The 24,888-nt window shown below is 55.4% G+C and overlaps 1 pseudogene across 1 annotated transcript; it reads right to left on the bottom strand.

Annotated features, from left to right (window-relative positions):
- Positions 1-4,167: 4,167 nt before the first annotated feature.
- Positions 4,168-24,480, bottom strand: LOC144606751 (myotubularin-related protein 9-like; annotated as a pseudogene). The gene is made up of 12 exons (XR_013548978.1): positions 23,952-24,480; positions 18,466-18,498; positions 16,668-16,777; positions 16,513-16,525; positions 14,928-15,055; positions 13,602-13,775; positions 11,582-11,788; positions 10,936-11,097; positions 10,221-10,362; positions 9,429-9,649; positions 6,524-6,675; positions 4,168-5,703 (listed from the first exon to the last, which is right to left on the bottom strand). The product of XR_013548978.1 is annotated as a myotubularin-related protein 9-like (transcript).
- Positions 24,481-24,888: the final 408 nt, after the last annotated feature.

The raw sequence follows: 24,888 nt of genomic DNA, 5'->3' as shown, positions 1-24,888 counted from the left end.
TCCGTAGAACTGAGTTTGAAGGGTAATAGGTCTAGGCTCATCCTTATCCCAAAATGGGGCGTTTGGATCTTCTAAACATGCTGAAGCACGCTGGGACAACACAGGCATCTCTTAAAAAAAACAAAAAGAATAGATGTTCAAGTTTTTAACATTACAAAAAGATTACTAAAGTTTAAAAATTAAAACCGACTATTTAAGTTAGGTTGTGAAACCCACAAACACCGTAAACATCTTGCAGGATGGTGATTTGTCACAGGCACCAACAGCCAGGTGTGGTGTACACTGGCACCCTCTTCTCTTCAAAACAAACACTGTTGAAATAAATATTTCTATCCAAGGCAAACAACTTTCACTGAAAGCATAGTTTGAATTTGCCCTCAACATCATCTATAGAGCCATGGACCAAGTTCATAAGTTCTAGGAGCAGAAATAGGCCATTCGGCCCATCAAGTCTACTCCGCCATTCAATCATGGCTGATCTCCCTCCTAACCCCAGTCTCCTGCCTTCTCCCCATAATCCGACACCCGTACTAATCAACAATCTATCAATCTCCTCTTTAAAAATACCCATTGACTTGGCCTCCACTGCCGTCTGCAGCAATGAATTCAACAGATTCACCACCCTCTGACTTAAGAAATTCCTCCATCTTTCTAAGGGTGCGTCCTTTGATTCTGAGGCTGTGCCCTCTGGTCCTAGACTCTCCCACTAGTGGAAACATCCTCTCCACATCCACTCTATCCAGGCCTTTCACTAGTTGGTGAGTTTCAATGAGGTCCCCCCCTCATCCTGCTAAACTCTAGCGGGTACAGGCCCAGTGCCATCAAATGCTGAGGTTGGAAAGGAGAATTAGGTTGGAAGAGGTTCAGTCAGGACAACTCGTGGACTGAAGCACGTCTCTGCATGGAATGTAATCTTCCTCAGACTCCGTTTCCTCTCGTGCTGTCCCAATCCTGCCCACCGGCAGTCTGTCTGTCTTTTTTCTGTCTTTGTCTATTGTTACAATTTAAATGTATGTATTGACCTATTTTTAGCTCTGTATATGTGGGGGGGTGGGGGAAACCTTTTTTCTAAATCTCAACGGAGATGCGACCTTTTTCCGTGTCGTATCTCCGTTCGCGCTACAGCCTAACACCGTGGAGTCGGCGGCCTCTAGCTGGGATCGACCTTGAAGACTCCGGTCGCAGGGCCTGGACTTACCCTCTCGGAGGCTTCGGCCGTGGGCCCTGCAGACCGCAACATCGGGAGTTCGCAGGTCCCTGGCTGGTGACCGGCTTTTGGGAGCTCCTGCCGTAGCAGCTTCGACCGCCCCAAATCGCGAGGTTTGATCGACCCGCTCGCAGGACCTTCATCGCCCTGCGTGGCTCGGCCGCGGCACTTTCCATTGCCCGGTGGGGGCTTAGGACCTTCATCGGCCTGCTCGGCTCGGCCCTGGGACCTTCCATCGCCCGGTGGGGGCTTCAAAAGTCGGGAGCCTCGATCGCCTCGAGGCAGCAGTTTAACTGCCCGACCACAGGAGAAGAATGAGGAGGAGATAAGACTTTTCTTTGCCTTCCATCACAGTGAGGGTGTGCCTGGAGCAATCACTGTGATGGTTGTGTTAAATTGTAATTGTGTGTCTTGTGTTCTTTATTGTTTATTGTCAACCATTCACGCCGGACCCTGACGTGAGAGGACGCTGGCGCTGTTTGTTCTCCGTCTGGTTTGTTTGTTTTTATGTCTTGTTCGCTCTGTAAAGCGTCTTTGAGTTTCCTGAAAAGCACTATATAAATTAAATGTATTATTATTATTATGCTGCCACCCGAACCCATTGATGGGCCGAATGGCCTGTTTCTGTGCTGCGTGACTAAATGAAGTGAAGGAGAAATCAGGTGCAACTACCTGCACCTTTCAGTTTAGTTTATTGTCACGTGTACTGTGGTACAGATAAAACCTTCGATGAGTAAAGAGAGCGTGTCATGTGGCACATACAAACCATGTGGTGAGACTGAACCTTTATAAAACCTTAAGCAATGCACAGAGTTGGACCCCAGACCAGAAGGAAAGGTATTGATCCTTAACGCTGATTCTGTGGGATTCGCATGGGTTCTGTAGGTAAAGTAGATTGTTTAGGATGTTAAAGATAGAGTTGCTGGAATAATTCAGAGGGTCCGGCAGTATCTCTGGAGAAAAATGTTTTGGGTCGGAACCCTTTCTCAGACCCTTCAATTGCCTCAACGGGGGGGAGAGATGTTTATTCAGACATCCTTAGTGCTGATTCCCAACGTGTCGTGATCACATAAAGTTGCCACAGTGGGTTAATGACTTCCTCTAATGGTGCTGTAAACATTAACCTTATTGATTGTAGGTTCACCAGGAACACGGTACTACATGGTACAGGCACCAGCTAAATCAATCAACTGCATTACTAAGGCCATTTTGATTGATTTTAAAAAAAATTAATGACACATCTGAAGTTTTTACCCAGGCTAATAAACAACACAGTGGAGATGTATTACAGAGCAGAAACAACGGTCAGCTTGAGCTTGGCCCAGAGATGAGCTGTGGAGGAGAGGATCAATGGCACGGTGGCGCAGCGGTAGAGTTGCTGCCTCACAGCGCCAGAGACCCGGGTTCCATCCTGACTACGGGTGCTGTCTGTACGGAGTTTATACGTTCTCCCTGTGACCTGTGTGGGTTTTCTCCGAGATCTTCAGAGACGCAGACGTGCAGGTTTGTAGGTTAATTGGCCTCTGTAAAATTGTAAATTGTCCCTAGTGTGTGTAGCAGTGTTAGTGTACAGGGATCACTAGTCGGCACGGACTCGGTGGGCCGAATGGCCTGTTTCCGCGCCGAATCTCTAAACTAAGGAACGTTCTGCTTACAGAATCACTATGTCTTGGAGTAACTGATATGGAGGCAGGTGGTAACGCAATAATATACAATTCAATAGCTTGTCCAAGCGCACATGAATGGAATATTTCACAAAACGGGATTTGGTTATTTCTTGTGATAAGATACCAACGTCTCAACAACACAGAGCGCACAGGGACTGGGTGAGCACGCAGAAAGTCAAAGAGCTTTGTTTTAGTTTAGAGATACAGAGTGGAAATAGGCCCTTCGGCCCACCGAGGCCGCATCGACCAGAGATTGTGGAGGCCAAGTCGGTGGATGTCTTTAAGGCAGAGATAGACAGATTCTTGATTAGTACGGATATCAGAGGTTGTGGGAGAAGGCAGGAGAATGGGGTTAGGAGGGAGAGATAGATCAGCCATGATTGAATGGCGGAGTAGACTTGATGGGCCAAATGGCCTAATTCTACTCCTATCACTTATAACCTTATAATCCCCACACATTAACATTACCCTACACACACTAGGGGCAATTTAACAATATCTGGATATCAAGCCAAATAACCTACAAACCTGTACGTCTTTGGAGTGTGGGAGGAAACCGAAGATCTCGGAAAAAACCCACGCGGTCATGGGGAGAACGTACAAACTCCATACAGACAGCGCCCGTAGTCGGGAATGAAACTGGGTCTCTGGCGCTGTGAGGCAGCAGCTCTATCTGCTGTGCCACTTGTAACAAGTGTGGAATTACATTCTGAAAGGAAAACAGCTACAATTCTCAGGGAATGGTTCCAAGCCTGAAATATACCCGTGGTACATTGGTAATTCAAGTCCTTGTTTCAATACTGATCCAGTCACGAGAGACCCTCCATCTCCTCAGCCAGCACATTCCAGACTCCAACAGCCTTTGTGAGAAAGAGTTCCACCTCAGGCCCCTGTCAGCCTTCTCCATCTCACCTTAAATCTCTTGTCCAGGACTCCTCACTGTGTGAGACACCTGGTCTTGCTGCTGTTGACCTGTTGATCAGCAATGTTTTACGCCAGGAGTCAAACCAGAACATGGAAAATTGACAGAAATATTCTTGAAAAGGGGTTAATCTGACTTTCATAGTCACAGAGTCAAACTGTGTGGAAACAGGCCCTTCAGCCCAACGTGCCCACACCGACCTACACTAGTCCCACCTGCCTACATTTGGCCCATATCCCTCTAAACCTGTCCCATCCATGTAACTGTCCAAATGCTTCTTAAACATTGTGATAATCCCTGCAAACTATCACTTTAACATCACTTTAAAAGCTTAAAACTGGAAAATAATCTATTTACAAATGGTCTGTGTGTACAAATAAACTTTATTTAAATTTTCATTTTATATAAATACATATGCTTTGAAACTTTATTAAATGTGCAGAAATAACAAATGAGTGGAAGAGTTAAATGAGATGCACGTTAATGTTTAGAACTCGACACTTCTCGGAGTTTGTAAAATATGAATCAACATGTAACAGGTGAAGGAGAGGACTGGGATGAATGCATCCTCACAGCACCCACGATTATTCAGGATAAGCCCACAGTTGTGTGACTATCACATTGCAGCTCTGCAGTGGCCAGGGAACAATAGAGTAAATGACCACAGCATCTTAACATTCACATCTTAAAGTCACCTCACCTTTGACGGGTTCCAATATGATTATTCATAATGACTGAGTCAGAGGTTATGGGGAGAAGGCATGAGAATGGGGTTAGGACGGGGAGACAGCTCAGCCATGATTGAATGGTGGACCAGACTTGATGGTCTGAATCACCTAATTCTGCTCCTATCACTGATGACCTTATGCCCGTGGACAGAGATCAACATGACGTCAGTGATCTTGTTCGATGGGGGGTGGGGGGCATTGATTTGGGAGTGCTCACCATTTAATGGTTTGCAATTCAAACACAATTCGGACAACCGAGTACATCTGGAATATGATTTATATCTGTTTTCATGTTCATAACAGCAGACATGGAACCGTCTGCCAATTAACTTCACCGTTCTCCTTCTCGTGAAGGGAAGCAGAAGGTTACACTTTGATGGAGTTAGGAGCTGCATAGAAACATAGAAAATAGGTGCAGGAGGAGGCCATTCGGCAACTGTCCAATGGATTATCGAAAGCCAGACGTCAGGAATGATGAGACAGCTCCAAGCACAGTCTCCCAGCTCAGGAATCTCACCACACTGGAACGTGGTCTCAGCTACTCTCTCCGCGGATGCTGCCCGACCGCTGAGTATTGCAGCATTCACGTATCCCTACAGTGAATCTGGTGGCCTCAGCACTTCACTCATCCCTACAAACGTCTCCCTCCTCGATGAAGGAAACAAGTCCATGTACAAGTGGACCTTCACTGGTCAGGCCACACACAGATAGTTATGAGTTCACAGCTCTTTAATCACATTTCTTGCCAGAAGACCAAGTAGTAAAAATAAAATAACAATAATGTTTTCAACTTTATTCAAAAATAATAGTTTCCTCAGATGGAAACTTGTTCCTCATCTGTCATTCTCCTGCCTTGACCGGTGTGGGTAAGGCCCATTATCAGTGTGGGTAAGGCCCATTATCAGTGTGGGTAAGGCCCATTATCAGTGTGGGTAAGGCCCATTGTCAGTGAGGACCTGTGGCCCAGTGACCTGTAGGATGGTGCTGACCTTCATGGACGTGGACATTAGACGGATACTGGAACACTGGGCGCCGCCAGCCTCTCGTCGCCCTCCATCGGCGCCGGCGTGGTAGCGTTTGTTGGCGGTGCTTTTCTCCGGCTCTGCGTCATGATGTGCTGCATCTGCTCCCAGGCTTCCTCCTGGTGCTCTGCCGATTGTTTCCACCTGAGGAACACATCTGGAAACACAAGGAGACACGTCTGAGCACAGGTGTGGGCCGCAACAGTCCAGGACCTACGTCCAGAAACGTGGCCCTGGAGCTTCTCAAAGACAATCCCACCAGTCTCCTCCATCCATCTCCCTTCATCCCAACCTGTGGGGGAGGGAACTGCAGATGCTGGTTTAAACCGAAGATAGACACAAAGTGCTGGAGTAACTCAGCGGGACAGGCAGCATCTCTGGAGAGAAGGAATGGGTGATGTTTTGGGTCGAGACCTTCTTCAGACTTCAGTCTCGACCCGAAACGTCACCTATTCCTACTCTCCAGAAATGCTGCCTGTCCTGCTGAGTTACTCCAGCATTTTGTTTCTTGCATCAACATCCATCCATGACCAATTGAGTTGCTCTAGCGTTGTGTGTTTTGCTCAACATCTAGATAATATTCAGTGATGTTAGTTGAGGGATAAGTGTTTGAAGTAGTGCCGTAGGATCCTTCACCCTATTTGAGAGAGCAAGGAGGCCTTAGCGTAACATCTGGTCCCTGGCTCTCCAGCTTCCCACATCTGGCAACCTCTGGTAACATCTGTTCCCTGCTCTCCAGCTGTCCATGTCTGGCAACTGGTAACATCTGGCCCCTGGCTCTCCAGCTGCCCACATCAGGCAACCTCTGGTAACATCTGGCCCCTGGCTCTCCAGCTGCCCACATCAGGCAACCTCTGGCCCCTGGCTCTCCAGCTGTCCACATCTGGCAACCTCTGGTAACATCTGGTCTCTGGCTCTCCAGCTGCCCACATCTGGCAACCTCTGCCTGCTCCAGCCACCTCTGCCCCCGTACCTACCACGCCAAAGCTGCAAGCTCTGTGGTGCCACCGAGGGCCAGATGGCTAAGCTGTTTCGTTCGTAGAGTGGGTTGAGGTATTGTTCACGCTCCGAAGGGCTGTTCAGCTTTGCCCATAAGGATATAGTCCGCTCCTTCACTTTCAGCATGAACCTGCCAACGACAAGGGAGCAGTTAGCAGGAGAGAGAGCGAGAGACTCCAGTAGTCAACCCGACCCACGATGGAGCTCAGCAAATCCCCTCCGGCCCCAGATCCCCTTAAGCTGCACCTCTAATTAAACCCCAACAATTGATTTTATTTTGAATTGAAATCTTTTCTTTCTTCCTGGTTTCTGCATCATGTTATAACCATGTTATAGGAAAGATGTCGTCAAGCTGGAATGGGTGCAGAGAAGATTTACCAGGATGTTGATTAACGAGAAGATTTACGAGGACTGGAGGGTGTGAACTGGAGGCAGCGGGTGTCGGAGCGGTCAATGGTCACTGGGGCCGGAGGGGTCACTGGGGCCGGAGCAGTCACTGGGGACGGAGCAGTCACTGGTCACTGGGGCCGGAGGGGTCACTGGGGCCGGAGGGGTCACTGGGGCCGGAGGGGTCACTGGGGCCGGAGGGGTCACTGGGGCCGGAGCAGTCACTGGTCACTGGGGCTGGAGCGGTCACTGGGGCTGGAACGGTCACTGGTCACTGGTACTGGAGCGGTCACTGGGGCTGGAACGGTCACTGGGTACTGGAGCGGTCACTGGGGACGGATCAGTCACTGGTCACTGGGGCTGGAGCAGTCACTGGGGACGGAGCGGTCACTGGTCACTGGGGGCGGAGCGGTCTGGTCACTGGGTACTGGAACAGTCACTGGTACTGGAGCGGTCACTGGGGCTGGAGCGGTCACTGGGGCTGGAACGGTCACTGGAATGGTCACTGGGGCTGGAGCGGTCACTGGGGCTGGAGCAGTCACTGGGGACGGAACGGTCACTGGTACTGGAGCGGTCACTGGGGCTGGAGCAGTCACTGGTACTGGAGTGGTCACTGGGGCTGGAACTGTCACTGGGGCCGGAGCGGTCACTGGGGCCGGAGCGGTCACTGGGGCCGGAGCGGTCACTGGGGCCGGAGCGGTCACTGGTCACTGGGGCTGGAACGGTCAGTGGTCACTGGGGCTGGAGCAGTCACTGGGGCTGGAGCGGTCACTGGGGCTGGAGCGGTCACTGGTCACTGGGGCCGGAGCGGTCACTGGGGCTGGAACAGTCACTGGGGCTGGAGCAGTCACTGGTCACTGAGGACTGGAGCGGTCACTGGTCACTGAGGCCGGAGCGGTCACTGGGGCTGGAACGGTCACTGGGTACTGGAGCGGTCACTGGTCACTGAGGCCGGAGCGGTCCAGTGAGCTCCGGCAGCACTGCGCCCCTGGCAGGCTGGGACTCTATTCCTTGGAGCGCAGGAGGATGAGGGGTGATCTTATTGAGATGTATAAAATCATGAGAGGAATAGATCGGGTAGACTGAGGAAAGTCTCTTGCCCAGAGTAGGTGAGTCGAGGACCAGAGGACTTAGGTTTAATGTGAAGGGGAAAAGATTTAATAGGAATCTGAGGGGTAACTTTTCCACACAGAGGGTGGTGTGTGTATGGAACGAGCTGCCACAGGAGGCAGTTGAGGCAGGGACTATCACAACGTTTAAGAAACAGTTCGACAGGTACATGAATAGGACAGGTTTGGAGGGATGTGGGCCGGTGGGACTATAGCTGGGACATGTTGGGCGGTGTGGGCAAGTTGGGCCGAAGGGCCTGTTTCTACACTGTGACTATGACTCTATCTGACTAAGCTCCCGATTTAAAACCACTGGATAGTGAAGAGTAAAACCCAAAGTACTCGAGGAACTCAGTGGGTCAGGCAGCATCTGTGCACAGAATGGACAGACAATGTTTCTGGTTGGGACCCTTCCTGTGTGAAACCAAGGATGTATGGTGGGATCTGGAGTTTTTCTGTTTAACAACTTCTTAGACCAGTTCCAGAAATCAAAATCAACAGTGGAACAATATGTAAAAAACACATGGACAGTTACATGGATAGCAAAAAGGTTTAGAGTAATATGGGCCATATGTGGGCAGGTGGGACTAGTGTCGATGGGACATGTAGGTCGGCATAGACAAGTTGGGCCAAATGGCCTGTTTCTGTGCTGTATATATCACACAATAACTCATCAGATCAAAGGGATGTAGGATCTTGCAAATGTTGAACCATTTATCATTTCTAATCAATTCTTTACAAGGGGGCCAAGGTTATTATGGAGCCCCCGGTATGATATTCAGGCAATGTTTAACAACTTCATTCCTCAATTTCCATATAAATATAAATTTAAAATTCCTGCAATTTCAACAACAGCCAGAATGTCAAACGCTGAGTCAATGATCATTTCTACTTCTGAAATCTAATGAAAGGGGGGGGGGGGGGGTGAAGTATGGAGAGGTCAGCACAAGGTGAGGAACTGACCAAGCCCCAGGGTCTGGTGTAGCCGTGGGAACTCTGTGGTATTGTGTCCACAGGGCCGAGGGTGAGGGGAGTACAGGTGTCCACGACCCGGTCTCCATTCTCCATCTCCATTGGCCTTCGAACTCGCGGCTGGTGGACGTGGACATCGCATTCACAGGCAGACCAGTAGACGGCCGCAGTCCCCCAGCGAGGAGGAGCAAGGAAGGGGGTGGAGGAGCAAGGAAGGGATGGAGGAGCAAGGGGTGGAGGAGCAAGGAAGGGGGTGGAGGAGCAAGGAAGGGGTGGAGGAGCAAGGAAGGGGGTAGGCTTCTGTTGGACTTCAGTTTGGTTTAGTCGGTGCAGCACACGCGTGTGTATCCCGGCACGGCGCGGCCCGGTACGTGTGGCACACGCGAGGCCCCTGATCCCCGGTCCCGGTACCCACCGCTGTGCGGGGTCGTTGCCCAGGAAGGTGCCGCAACACGAGGCGTAAGCGTGATGGAAGAGGGCGCCCAGGAGCCGCGGCTGGAACTGGAAACTGCGCGGAAATTGGCGGCAAATCTGCCAACAAGCGTCCAGGAAGAGAAGGAATACGGGAGACTCTGGGCCGGGCCGGGAGTGGGAGTAGGCGGAGGCGGCACAGCGCGTAGAGAACGGGTGGCCGGCCTGGGGAGGGAGAGGGGGGTTAGACAGGACAGTGCACCCCTCAACCCCACCGCCCCCCCACCCCCCCCCCCCACCACCACCACACCCCACCCCCACTGTTCACCCCCCGCTCACAGCGCGCAGAGAACGGGTGGCCGTCCTGGGGAGGGGAGAGGGCGGGTTAGACAGGACAGTTCACCCCTCACCCCCACCGCCCCCCACCCCACCGCTCCCCCACCCCACCCCCCACACCCCCCTTCCCCACTGTCCACCCCCGCCCACAGCGAGCAGAGAACGGGTGGCCGGCCTGGGGAGGGAGAGGGGGGGGGGGGTTAGACAGGACAGTTCACCCCTCCCCCTCACCCCCACCGCCCCCCACCCCACCGCTCCCCCACCCCCTCCCCCACCCCCACCGTCCACCCCCGCCCACATCGAGCAGAGAACGGGTGGCCGGCCTGGGGAGAGGGGGGGTTAGACAGGACAGTGCACCCCTCCCCCCCACCCCAACCCCATCGCTCCCCCACCCCTCTACCCCCCCCACCCCCCACCACTCTACCCCACCCCCCACGGTCGCCGCGCCCACCTGCCCTACCTGCAGCCACTCGCGCTCAAGCAGCGACTGGAAGCCCGGCACGGTGCGGCAATCCGCGTCCAGGATGATCTGCGCCAACGAGGTGAGCTGCAGTGTGGAGTCCCTGCCCTCCGCCCCGTGCACCAGCACCGACCCTTCCTCCCTACACACACAGCACCCATCAGCACCCACCCACACACAGCACCCACCCACACACAGCACCCATCAGCACCCACCCACACACAGCACCCACCCACACACAGCACCCACCCACACCCAGCACCCACCCACACACAGCACCCACCCACACAGCACCCACCCACACACAGCACCCAGCCACACCCAGCACCCATCAGCACCCACCCACACACAGCACCCACCCACACACAGCACCCACCCACACAGCACCCAGCCACACCCAGCACCCAGCCACACCCAGCACCCAGCCACACCCAGCACCCTCCACACCCAGCACCCTCCACACCCAGCACCCAGCCACACCCAGCACACAGCATCCATCCACACCCAGCACCCACCCACACCCAGCACACAGCATCCCTCCACACCCAGCACCCTCCACACCCAGCACCCTCCACACCCAGCACCCTCCACACCCAGCCACACCCAGCACCCTCCACACCCCAGCACCCACCCACACCCAGCACCCAGCCACACCCAGCACCTACCCACACCTCTCCCCCTGCACCCCACGTCAGCCTGTGCGTGCCGCACCCACCTGTCCACACACTGGGCCACGAGGCAGGCGGTGGTCAGCAGGGTCTTCACGTGCTCCAGCCAGCGGCTCGCCTCCAGTTTGCTGAGCCAGCGGTCCACGCTGGTGGACGGGTCGTTACAGGCCTCGACCAGCTTCACCAGGCTCTCCTGCAGCCCCCTGCCCCTGGAGACCAACACCACAGTGAGATAGCACGGAAACAGGCCCTTCCACACCGAGCCCACTCCCAACAGCGATCATCCCGCACACTAGCACCATCCAACACAACCCCAACCCCACCCCCCCCCCCCCACACCTACCCCCACCCCCAACCCACCCCCACCCCCCCCACACACACACACACACACCCCACACACCCCTACCCCTACCCCCACCCCACCCCCACACACCCCTACCCCCACCCCACCCCCCCACACCCACCCCCACCCCACACACACCCCCACCCCACCCCACTGCAAACTGTACCTGCACTTCCTGCAGTGACCAGATCCCCCGCCCCCCACCCACCCCACTGACCCTCTCCCCCATCAACCTGGTCTCCACCCCCTCCCCCCAACCTCCTCACCTCCCCCCCCCCCCCCCCCCCCCCCCATCTCCCCACCTCTGGGCTGCGATGTTTCCCCCCTGTAGTGACCCCCCCCCCCCTCACCTCTCCATGGGTCTGTGTAGCTTCCTCCAGTTGGGGTAGTGGGCTTTGTTCTCCAGGCCGCTCCCCCTGACCCTGACCTGCAGAGAGCGGGTGTCGATGATGAACCCCACTTCCGCGGGCCGGAGGGCGGCTGCCAGCACCCCCTCATCCTCCACACACCTCCTCCCGCTCGCTCCGCTCAGTGGCTGTGCTGCTCCTGAGAATCACCTACAGGACAGAGGCTGCGGTCAGACCCTCCACTCCACCCACAACACACACCCCACACAACCCCCCACCCCCACACACAACCCCCCACCTCCACCCCCCACACCCCACAACCCCCCCACACACAACCACAACCCCCCCCACACACACCCCCACAACCCCCCCCACACAACCCCCACCTCCCCCCACATGCCCCACAATCCCTACAACCCCCCCCCACACACACACACGCACCCCACAACCCCCCCCCACACAAACACAACCCCCCCCCCACACACCCCACACCCCCCCCCACACAACCCCCCACCTCCACCCCCACATCCCACAACCCCCCCACACACAACCACAACCCCCCCCACACACACCCCACAACCCCCCCCCACACACACATCCCACAGTCCCCCCACACAACCCCACCTCCCCCCACATGCCCCACAACCCCCCCCCCCACACACACACACACCCCACCGCCCCCACACAACCCACACACAGTTTTGTAAATTATTTGGTTTGGTCTAAATGTTAATTTAGCGTGTTTAGGGTGGTCCACACCACACCGCTGGTCGGGATGGACTCGGTGGGCCGAAGGGGCCTGTTTCTGCATTGTATCTCCAAATTAAACTAAACTCTGACTGGTGACTGACATCATTATGGCCGCTGTTACTGTAAACCAGGGTTTTTATTCTGAGTTAATTTAATTTAAATTCTCCGTCCACCGTTCTCGTGTTCACCTCGTGTTCCTGCAAGGTTCGCTCCACCTTCTAGTTTAGTATCACACAGCATTGAAGTAGGCCCTTCGGACCATCAAGTCGGTGCTGCTCACCATGCACCCATTCACATTCATCCCACACTGATCTCATTGCATTCCCCGCACGTACACCTCACCTCCCCTCAGAGTCTCGCCACACACTCGGGATAGGCGATGCGACCCCACCTCCTGCCCGTCACTGAGCGCCTGAGAGAAGCCCAGGCCGGTCACTGGGGGAACGTGCAAACTCCACGCAGACAGCTTCCGAGGTCAGGATTGAGCCTGGGTCTGGAGCAGGGTGGGTGGGGTGGGGTGGGGGTGGGGCAGTGGGGTGGGGGTGGCGTAGTGGAGCGGTGGGGTGGGGGTGGAGTAGTGGGGCGGTGGGGTGGGGGTGGGGTAGAGCGGCGGTGGGGTGGGGGTGGGGTAGTGGGGCGGTGGTGGGGTAGTGGGGTGAGGGTGGGGGTGGGGTAGAGGGACGGTGGGGTGAGGGTGGGGGTGGGGTAGAGGGACGGGTGGGGTGGGGGTGGGGTGGGGTGGGGTTGGGGTAGTGGGGTGGGGGTGTTGGTGGGGGTGGGGGTGCGGTAGTGGGGTGGTGGTGTGGGGGTGGGGGTGGGGTAGAGGGGCGGTGGGGTGGGGGTGGGGTAGTGGGGCGGTGGGGTGAGGGTGGGGGTGGGGATGTGGGGTGGGGGTGCGGTAGTGGGGCGGTGGGGTGGGGGTGTGGGTGGGGATGTGGGGTGGTGGTGCGGTAGTGGGGCGGTGGGGTGGGGGTGTGGGTGGGGTAGTGGGGCGGTGGGGTGAGGTAGTGGGGCGGTGGGGTGGGGTAGTGGGGCGGTGGGGTGGGGGTGGGGTAGTGGGGCGGTGTAGTGGGGTGGTGGGGCGGTGGTGGGGTAGTGGGGTAGAGGGGCGGTGGGGTGAGGGTGGGGGTGGGGTAGAGGGGCGGTGGGGTGAGGGTGGGGGTGGGGTAGTGGGGTAGAGGGGCGGGGGTGGGGCCTACAGCGGCCCACTCTACAGCGGCCTCGTTGCCGGCCTGGGGCTGCCCGGGTTGGGCACGATGTTGGCAGGTCTCACCATGCGCGTCCTCCGGTGCCAGTAACTCAGAACCGGGAAACGGCCGCCATGCCTAAACTTGGCCGCAATCTTCAGCGCAGCATCGCCGATGGACTTGGGGACGATCACGGCGCTGGGGTAACTCGGGCACACACTGAAGTCCTTGTTCACGAGACTGAGCCGCCACCTGTCCGTCTACACCAACAAAGAAATGGCAGCTAATTAAATACCAGACAGCAAATGTTTGCATTCTGAGCCAGCCCCATCTGGTCGCGTTGTGCCCACATCCCCCCAAACCCTTCCCCTCCATGTAGGGGCCGAATGGCCTCCTCCTGCACCTATTGTCTATTGTTGTATCTGTCCAAACGTCTTTTAAACGTTGTCATTGTACCCGCTTCTACAGATCCCTCTGGCAGCTCGTTGCAGATGTGGACTACCCTCTGAGTGGGAAAGTTCCCCCTGAGGTCCCTCTCCAATCTCCCCCTCTCGTCCTCAGCTTGTACCCACTAGTTTTAGAATCAATCCTCTACCCCAGTGCTAGTTGCCTCCGTTTGCCCAACAGCCATCTCCAATCCCCAGAGCAAGCTCACACAAACAGTCACATCAGTATTAGACAATAGACAATAGGTGCAGGAGGAGGCCATTCGGTCCTTTGAGCCTGCACCACCATTCAATGTGATCATAGCTCATCATTCTCAATCAGTACACTCATACGTTCTAGGAGCAGAATTAGGCCATTCGGCCCATCAAGTCTCCTCCGCCATTCAATCATGGCTGATCCATCTCTCCCTCTCAACCCCATTCCCATGCCCTCTGGTTTTAGAATCCTCGACCCAAGTGCCATTTGCCTCCGTTTGCCCAACAGCCATCTAAACCCTTCCCATCCATATATCTGCCCAAATATCTTTTAAATTCTTATTTAGTTCAAATTTACTCCGCCATTCAATCATGGCTGATCTATCTCTCCCTCCTAACCCCATTCTCCTGCCTTCTCCCCGTAACCCCTGACACCCTCTGTACTAATCAAGAATCTATCTATCTTTGCCTTAAAAATATCCACTGACTTGTGGCCTCCACAGCAATTCTACAGATTCACCGCCCTCTGACTAAAGAAATTCCTCCTCATCTCCTTCCTAAATGAAAGTCCTTTAATCCTGAGGCTGTGCCCTCTGGTCCTAGACTCTCCCACTAGTGGAAACATCCTCTCCACATCCACTCTATCCAGGCCAGTTTCACGTTTCTCTCATGTCCTGCAGAGGTGTGTGTTTAAGCGGAGGCGGGGGCTTGTTTGGAGGTTGAGTGTCCTCAGGGCTGCACAGGTCCCAGCCTTCCTGCAGTCGCAGCAGCTTAGGCCGGTAGAAGAAGGTAGTGGTCCTCAGGGCTGCACAGGTCCCAGCCTTCCTGCAGTCCGCAGCAGCTTAGGCCGGTAGAAGAAGGGGTAGGTATGGGCGATAGACGTCCAGCGACAGCAGCGCCTGCAATCCAAACCACAACACAACGCACTTTAGGGTAGTTTAGAGAGACGGCATGGAAACAGGCCCCTCGAGTCGCGCGCCGACCAGCGACCCCCCCGCGTTCACCCAGCACTATCCTGCACACTTGGGCCAATTTAGCAATCATACCAAGCCAATTAACCTACAAACCTGTGCGTCTTTGGAGTACAGTTGTGGCAAAGAAGTCCCCCGCCCAAAACCTGCAACAGGGACATAAGCGGTCACGGGCCGTATGGGACAGGGGGGGGCGGTGCAGTTCTGGATGTGCCAGACCTCTGCCCCCTCTCCAATGCCTCCACATCCTTCCTGTAATGGGCAATGTCCACAATCTTTCCTCCCAGCGTTCCCGCCCCAACCCCACCCCCACCTCACCCCCGCCCCCTACCCCACCCCTACCCCCGCCCCAACCCCGCCCCAACCCCCGCCCAACCTCACCCCACCCCCGCCCAACCCGCCCCCAACCCCCAACCCTGCCCCCACCCCAACCTCACCCCCAACCCCGCCCCAACCCCACCCCCGCCCCAACCCCAACCCCCGCCATCTCCTGTGAAGCGGAACACGGAGAATCTTTAACAACTTGTTTTCCAACTTCCTCTGGACATGGAACCTGCCCGCTGACTGCCCACCCACCTACCTCCGTCACCATTGGATCTCTGCCTTGGAACAATGATTCCTAAATCATCTTTGGGAAATAATCTCATTGAGTTCTACTTACTTTTCAGAGGTGGCTTCCCCGTGTCCCTGTGTCTACCAGTCCCTGGGATCTGCCTCTCTGGGTTCCAGTTTAGTTTAGTTTAGACATACAGCACGGAAACAGGCCCTTCGGCCAACCAGCGATCCCCGCACACCCCAGGCCCCCACCCGGCTCGGACATGCCCCGCAAAGAGTGGGTCGCCCTGAACCGGCTCCGCACAGGGGTCGGCCGGTTCAACGCCAACATGCATCGTCGGCGGGGGTTGCGTCCATCAGCAGCCTGCATGTGTGGAGCAGACCAGCAAACAGCGCAGCAACAGCGCAGCAAACACGCGCAGCGCAACTCGCACTGTCGCCGGCATGGCCTCCGCTCCCCCTGGTGGAGGGGTAGATCTCACGGCCCTCGACAACAGCACATTGCACTGCGAACAGCCAGCACATTACATAACTCCTGCTGCCTCAAACGCTAGAAGAAGAAGAGGCGATCCCCGCACACTAACGACTATCCCACACACACTGGGGACAATTTGTTTCCACAAGCCCACGCAGGTCACGGGGAGAACGTGCAAACTCCATACAGACAGCGCCCGTAGTCGGGATCGAACTCTGCAAGCGCTGTAAGGCCGCAACTCTACCGCTGCGCCACCGTTATGGGCCCATTTGTGATGATGAATTATAGGAAAGGTGAGTGTTGGTCGGAAGCAACACGTTAATAACGCTAGGACCTTGGACCCAGGGACTGGGACAGAGATACTAGAGCTCCCTGTGGAAGCTGGAGCCCCTTTGTACTCCACAGTCTGCCCAGAGTCTGTGGAACTCTATGTCAGCACATCTCCGCCTGGATCTCTCCACTACTGCGAGAAGTGCAGTAAGGACCTGAGGTCCATTCAACATCGGATACCTCGATGGAGCTGTGCGATGTTCAGGCATGTCGTCCATCCCCGGTATCTCAGGTGCCAGATGCAGAAGTCTTTACATTTGATAGTGATTGTCCCGGAAGACCCTGTAAATCTGGAAAGAGAAGAGAAAAGCTTCATTTAGAAGATGGAACATTCATTTGGGGAATGTTGACAATGGCGGCAAATTCTTGACATTGTCAGACATAGAAACATTAAAAAATTCTAAGTTTGAATTCTGTGACGCACAAAGTTCAGCTTTTTCGAGACATTTAATTCTCAGAAGGAAAGACAGTCCATTTCGTTGTAACATTAAAAGCTCTGAGACGATCAAAGGATAAAATTGATTCAAGCTTGTCGCTCTCCTCACCGCAACAGAATTAAACACAACAGACACAGCGACAACAGGTAGATCTCAGGCAGAGAAGGACGGAAGCAGTTTCAAGAAGCGTTGATGCTCGACAGTAGCTGTAGTTATATTAGTGAAGACAGACACAGCGTGCTGGAGTAACTCAGCGGGTCAGGCAGCATCTGTGGAGAACATGGATAGGTGACGTTTCGGGATGCTTGTGGAGATGGTGAATCGACAACAGAGGCTTGATGAAATGAAGATGAAATGATTGGGTGGTGTGAGTTGCCGCAGAGTGTCTTCATAAATTCATCAAAATGGCGATTGTGAGTGACGTGCCTAATGCCAACATTGAGATTGCAGCGTGACATTGGAGCGGCCGGCTGGCACTGACGCAGACACCAAGGTGAGGAAGGAGACGGGGCGATGTGCTGGTTCCCCGTCACCTGGGTGGCCCCTTCCTCAACACCCGCCGCGTAAACCCAAATCCACAGCAAGCACTCTGGAATTCACTGCCACAGAGGAGGCCAAATCAATGGGGGACTTTTAAGGGCGGTGATTGACGGATTCTTGATCAGTGTGGGTGTCTGGGGTTTTGGGGAGAAGGCAGGAGAATGGGGTTGAGAGGGAAAGACATCTACTATCATTGAATGCGGGAGTGGATTTGGATGGGCCGCGAAGACCTTCTGCTCCTAGAACCTATGACCTTATGGATGTTTGTTGATGGGCGATGGGTGTTTCCACGTCAACCACGATCTCATTCAATGACAGCTGGGGCGAGAGGGTCGAATGGTCTGTACCCCTGTTACAGTGGTCTCCACAGTCCAGTCGCGACTGACCACAGATAGGACGACGCACAGACAACGCTTGGCAACGTTAGGGACAATTATTCCACAAAGCTGTGGGAGGGGGTGAGTTGGACAACTGGGAGACCAGGGAGCACGCAGGGGCCAGGGTAGCGAGAGTGGACGCAACGGACAGACTCAGTCTGAAGAAATCTCCTCCGTCCACTCCCTCCACAGACGCTGCCTGACCCGCCGAGTTCCTCCAGCACCTTGTGAAGGAAGGAACTGCAGGTGCTGGTTTACGCCAAAGATAGACACAGAGTGCTGGAGTGACTCAGCGGGGCAAGCAGCATTTGTGGAGAACACGGAATAGGTGACGTTTCAGGTCTAGACCCTTCTTCAGACAGACCGATGAACCAGTCTGAAGAAGGGTCTGGACCAGAAACGTCACCCATTCCTTTCTCCACAGGTGCTGCCTGACCGCTAAGTTACTCCAGCACTTGGTGTCTTATCTTCCTCCAGTACTTTGTGTTTTGTCCAGATTCCAGCATCTGCAGTTCTCGTGTGTCCGAAGCTTTGGTCTCGTCCATTGTCCGGGGGAGCGAATGCAGGGTCGGAGCAAAGCTTGAGCACAGGCAGTGATGGAGACCGACCAGACCTGTTACTCACTGGGTGCTTTGATATCGGCAGACGTTCTCAACGCTGGTTAAAAACAAAGGGGAGAGAGAGAGAGAGAGGCGGCTCTGAGTTAGTGTCGGGCTCAGAGAGCGACGTTCAACACAAACCGCACCCCCGGCGCAGTTATGTCTGAACGTCAGAGTGATTATTGGAGGTTAGACGCAGATCATCATCGACAGTTAGTGACAGGCATTCCGGAGAGGCACTTAGGAAACCTGGGATGTTACAGCGGTGAGAAGTGTTAGAGCGTGTTGGGGGGGGGGGGGGGGGGGGAGAGGGTGGGCGGGGTGGAGTGGAGTGGTGGAGGAGTGGAGGGGTGGGGTGGAGGAGGGGGAAGTGAAGTGGGAGGGGGCGAGGGGTGGGGGGAGTGGAGGGGGTGGGGTAGTGGAGGGGGTGGAGGGGTGGGAGGGAGGGAGTGGAGGGGGCGAGGGGTGGGGGGAATGGGGGGTGGGGGAGTGCAGGGGGTGGGGGGGGAGGAGGCGGAGCGGAGTGGAGGGGGGTGATGAGTGGGGGGAGTGGAGGGAGGGGGGGGCAGCGTTGGAGCCAACCCCACGGGGATGTCAAACCGGGCCTCTGTACAACCCCAACCCCCGAGGTGGGGAGGGGTGGAGTGGTGGAGTGGGGTGAGATGGCGTTGGGAGGGTCAGGGGAGTGGGGGTGGTAGAGATGGGGAGGGGGAGGGGTGGAGGGTGTCTGAAGGAGTGGGGAGGGGGTTGGGGAGGGGGTTGGGGAGGGGCGGGTCAGTAATGAGGGTCCCGGGCGGAGGTAACTGTTTACTGACCGCCCGAGCACTCAGTTACTGACACTCGGGACCTGTTAAAGAATCACAAATATTGTCAACACTTTTTCACAACTTGAAACATATCACTAAAATTAACAAAACGCATGGAAATAAAACCCGCCCCCCCATCCCATCTCCGAATGACCTAATTCTGCTCAGATGTCTAATGACCTGATGAATATCTTCTTCCACACGGTATCACACTACAAAACGGTCCGCCTACAAGTTCAAGTGTAGTCCCCCACCCTCTCCACTCCCCCCACTCTCCTCCACTCCCCCCACCCTCTCCACTCCCCCCACCCTCTCCACTCCCCTCCACCCCCTCCACTCCCCCCACCCCCTCCACTCCCCCCACCCCCTCCACTCCCCCCACCCCCTCCACTCCCCCACCCTCTCCACTCCCCCACCCTCTCCACTCCCCACCCTCTCCACTCCCCCCACCCCTCCACTCCCCCACCCCCTCCACTCCCCCACCCCCTCCACTCCCTCCACCCCCTCCACTACCCCCACCCTCTCCACTCCCCTCCACTCCCCCACCCTCTCCACTCCCCTCCACTCCCCCACCCTCTCCACTCCCCCACCCCCTCCACTCCCTCCACTCCCCCCACCCCCTCCACTCCCCCACCCTCTCCACTCCCCCACCCTCTCCACTCCCCCCACCCCTCCACTCCCCGACCCTCTCCACTCCCCTCCACTCCCCCACCCCCTCCACTCCCCGACCCTCTCCCTATCTCCCAACTGGGCGAGCCGTATTGCCTGCATAAGGCCCAAATATCTCGAACCTCCTCCTACCCATACACTGTGTCGGTCCTAATGTCTTTCAAACCTTCTGACGCTTCCTTCGGCAGCTCGTTCCAGAAGCGGACTGGCCTCTGGATGGAGAGGTTGTGGTTGTGGTTGTGGAATCTCTGTAACTGTGCACTATAACGCTGTAACGCTATATTCCGCACTGTGGTATCTTTCTCTTTGCACTGCCTGTTGTACCTGTGCACGGCTTAACTGGACAGCATGCAAACGCTGTGTGTGGGGACACGTGGCGATAATAATGAAACACCAATATCGCTGGAGGTAGCGCACTGGCAAATATTGTTCACAAGTTCACAAGTTATAGGAGCAGAATAAGGCCATTCGGCCCATCGAGCCCACTCCGCCATTCAATCATGGCTGATCTCTGCCTCCTAATCCCATTCTCCTGCCTTCTCCCCATAACCCTTGACACCCGTTCTCATCAAGAACTTGTCTATCTTTGCCTTAAAAATATCCACTGACTTGTGGCCTCCACATCCGTCTGTGGCAATGAGGTCCACAGATTCACCACCCTCTGACTAAACAAGTTCCTCCTCGCCTCCTTTCTAAAAGAGCACCCTTTAATTCTGAGGCTGTGCCCTCTGGTCCTAGACTCTCCCACTAGTGGAAACATCCTCTCCACATCCACTCTATCGATGCCTTTCATTATTCTGTAAGTTTCATTGGACATGAATATTTTGCACGGCATGAGGTGAGAACATGGATGGTGGTGAGGCTGGCGTCATTTTGTGTCTGCATCTGTAACTGTGTGACCGGGGAAATGTCAGAGTGTTTCTCTTCCCCATGGGCGCCTCGTGATCTGCTGAAATAGGAAGTGCCAGTGTCGACAAATAGCCGCACCACTGACAAAGCCACGTCTTCTCCACATCCTGAACCGAGTCTCCAGAGAGAGAGAGAGGAAAGATCAGGAGAGGAATAGATCGGGTAGATGCACAGAGTCTCTTGCCCAGAGTAGGGAAACCGAGGACCAGTGGACACAGGTTCAAGGGGAAGGGGAAAAGATTTAATAGGAATCTGAGGGGCAACTTTTTCACACAAAGGGTGGTGGGTGTATGGAACGAGCTGCCAGAGGAGGTAGTTGAGGCTGGGAACAGAAATAGTTAGACTGGTACATTGATAGGACAAGTTTGGAGGGATGTGGACCAAGCGCAGTGTAGCTGGGACAATGTTGGCCGGTGTGGGCGAGTTGGGCCGAAGGGCCTGTTTCCACCTGTATCACTCTATAACTATGAAGAGCCTGTTTCCACATGTATCACTCTATAACTATGAAGGGCCTGTTTCCACACTGTGTCACTCGATGACTCTCTAACTCTAAGTCACATCTTAGGTCAGCTTGTATCTGTGCAGCAACACCCTGACCTACCACTTGGAATGAGACGTTACCAGCCTCTACAATATCACACAAAGCCCAACTCAAACTCGAGCAAACGCCTCTTGGCTCATGTTCATAAATGATAGGAGCCATTCGGCCCATGACATCTATTCCGCCATTCAATCATGGCTGATCTATCTCTCCCTCCAAACCCCATTCTCTTGCCTTCTCCCCATAACCCCTGACACCCGCACTGATCAAGAATCTGTCAATTTCTGGCTTACAAATATCCACTGACTTGGCCTCCACATTCATCTGTGGCAATGAATTCCACTGATTCACCGCCTTCTGACTAAAGAAATTCCTCCTCATCTCCTTCCAAAGGAATGCCATTTTATTAGCATGAATGGGTTGGGCCGAAGGGCCTGTTTCCATGCTGTACGGCTCTGACCTCATCTTTAAAATAAAGACAAAACAGCCTTTCCAGACTCAGCAATGAATCCAACAATCTCAGATATGTGGACATGTACGCGATCGGGAAGGTTTAGATGGATAGGGGGCAAACGTGGGCAGGTGGGACTCGTGTAGATGGGGCATCTTGGTCGGCATGTACAAGTTGTATCAAAGGGACTGTTTCTGTGCTGGATGACTCTGTGACTCTAACTGGGGGAGTCCAGGACCAGAGGGCACAGTCTCAGAGTAAAAGGACGTGCTTTCAGAAAGGAGATGAGGAGGAATTTCTTCAGTCAGAGGGTGGCGAATCTGTGGAATTCATTGCCACAGAAGGCTGTGGAGGCCAAGTCATTTGGAACATATTGACAGATTCTTGATTAGTGCGAGTGTCGGGGGTTATGGGGAGAAGGCATGAGAATGGGATTGAGAGGGAGAGATAGATCAGCCATGGTTGAATGGCGGAGGAGACTTGATGGGCCGAATGGCCTAATTCTGTTCCCATGACCTATGATCTCGCCTTGTGGAGTATCTCACTTTCCAGCTTTAATACGTAAGTGTTTCTGCTTCTAACGACTTGCGAGTGACAGAGAGAGGAAGTTTCAAATCCTTCTGACCCTCATTAAACACGCTGCCCTGAATCTGTCCAACACGGACAGGCCCTTGTTATTAAACAGCGCTCTCTCCACCCTCTCCCCGCCAGGGCCCCTGCTCTTACACGCGTCAAGCCACAGATGAGGGATGTGGAAGAGGGTTTTAGGTTAAAAATGAGAGCGTTTCCTGGAGCCTCCAGCGAGGCCGCTCCTCGCCAGCCCGGCCTGAGCTCCCATCCATTCCCGGGGACAGTGGGGGCCGAGCGGGGAGAGGCACTGAGCAGAAACATGACACTCCGTGAAGCCCGGAGATGGACACAGAGTGCTGGAGTAACTCAGCGGGTCAGGCAGCATCTGTGGAGAACATGGATAGGTGACGTTTCACAGAGTGCTGGAGTAACTCAGCGGGTCAGGCAGCATCTGTGGAGAACATGGATAGGTGACGTTTCAGATCGAGACACTTCTTCAGACCCCATTACTCGCCAAGCTTTCCCCCACCCCCACCTATCTTTCCCAGCTTTCTGGCGCTGTGAGGCAGCAACTCTATCGCAGCACCACCGTGCTACCTCCACAGGCTGTAATGCGGTAAATCACCTGCTGCTCACCTGTCCAGGTGAGGACAAGGTATTCTGCTTTGGAACCTTGTTGAGAGGGAGATGTGTGAGGTGTGTTTGTAACTAGTGTGGGGGTCACATTTCGCAGGTAAACGGCCCCAGAGATTCAGCTCAACATCTGGATGCCTGGCAGGTGTTCCCGGCTCGGGCTGGCTTCCAGCTGTGCAGAATTCCACAGCATCATTCCCGCTACAGTCATGTAGCGTTTACAAATCCGGTGTATAAACGGTTAAACAACTGTGAGGAGCGAGAGATGTTTGCAAGCCCAGCCCGGGCAGTCCAGGAAGCGACAGATGATGCATTTCCTCCCCGCTGTTAATGTCAGATAACTGGTGCTGCTTCCTGCCTGCCCACGTTTAACATCTTTGTCTCAACTTTAGTTTTGAAATGAGGCTCACAAGTTCACAAGTTAGAGGAGTAGAATTAGGCCATTCGGCCCAACGAGTCTACTCCGTCATTCAATCATGGGTGAAGGTAGGCACAAAGTGCCAGAGTAACTCAGCGGGACAGGCAGCATCTCTGGAGAGAAGGAATGGGTTAGATGCTGTCTGTCCCGCTGAGTTACTCCAGCATTTTGTGTCCACAATCATGGCTAATCTCTGCCTCCTAACCCTATTTTCCAGCCTTCTCCCCATAACCCGAGACAACCCGCTCTAATCAAGAATTTGTCTATCTCTGCCTTAAAAATATCCACTGACTGACTTGGCCTCCACAGCCGTCTGTGGCGATGAGTTCCACAGATTCAGCCCCCTCTGACTAAAGAAGTTCGTCTCCTTTCTAAAAGAGCGCCCTTTGATTCTGAGCTGTGAGCTTCTGTCGTGTTCACCAACGTTGCCGGTCAGTCTCGCAGCGACAGGGTGCAGAGTGTCAGCCTTTCTGAGGGTTTTACACTGGGACAAGTTTGCAACCGACTCACTGACCTCTTGTCGACGGCATCGATGTTTCTGATCAGAAGCCAGAGCTCCTCGCTGTGGCCGGCCCGGGACGACAGCAGCAGATGGTGACTGGTTACACACAGAGTGCCCTTGACCGGACCCGCCAGCGGCCGCCGCAACATCACCCCTTCAACTCTCCACGTCTTAATCAGCTCCGCGAACTCCATATGTGCGCTGACCGGGCGTTAACCGGCCACCAACCGGGCGCTGACCAGGCGTGAACCGGGCGTTAACCGGGCGCTGACTGGGTGTTAACCGGGCGTTAACCGGCCACCAACCGGGCGCTGACCGGGCGTTAACCGGCCACCAACCGGGCGCTGACCGGGCGTTAACCGGGCGCTGACTGGGTGTTAACCGGGCGATGACCGGGAGCTGTCCCGACGTTAACCGAGCGCTGACCGGGCGTTAACCGGCCACTAACCGGGCGCGCCCCAGTCCGAGCTCCGGCGCGGCGACGCAACACACTGCTACCCGTGACCTCACAGCGTCAGAGATCCGCACACAGAGACACCCAGCCCGGCCCGGCCCGCTGCTCCCCGCCCACACCCATCCCGGCCCGGCCCGGCCCGCTGCTCCCCGCCCACACACATCCCAGCCCGTCCCGGCCCGGCCCGCTGCTCCCCGCCCACACCCATCCCGGCCCGGCCCGCTGCTCCCCGCCCACACACATCCCGGCCCGGCCCGCTGCTCCCCGCCCACACCCATCCCGGCCCGGCCCGGCCCGCTGCTCCCCGCCCACACCCATCCCAGCCCGTCCCGGCCCGGCCCGCTGCTCCCCGCCCACACCCATCCCGGCCCGGCCCGCTGCTCCCCGCCCACACCCATCCCGGCCCGGCCCGCTGCTCCCCGCCCACACACATCCCGGCCCGGCCCGCTGCTCCCCGCCCACACCCATCCCAGCCCGTCCCGGCCCGCTGCTCCC

Source organism: Rhinoraja longicauda, chromosome 27 (genome assembly GCF_053455715.1).
Source record: "Rhinoraja longicauda isolate Sanriku21f chromosome 27, sRhiLon1.1, whole genome shotgun sequence".
Taxonomy (NCBI): domain Eukaryota; kingdom Metazoa; phylum Chordata; class Chondrichthyes; order Rajiformes; family Arhynchobatidae; genus Rhinoraja; species Rhinoraja longicauda.
This window is presented reverse-complemented; position numbering and strand designations above follow the sequence as displayed.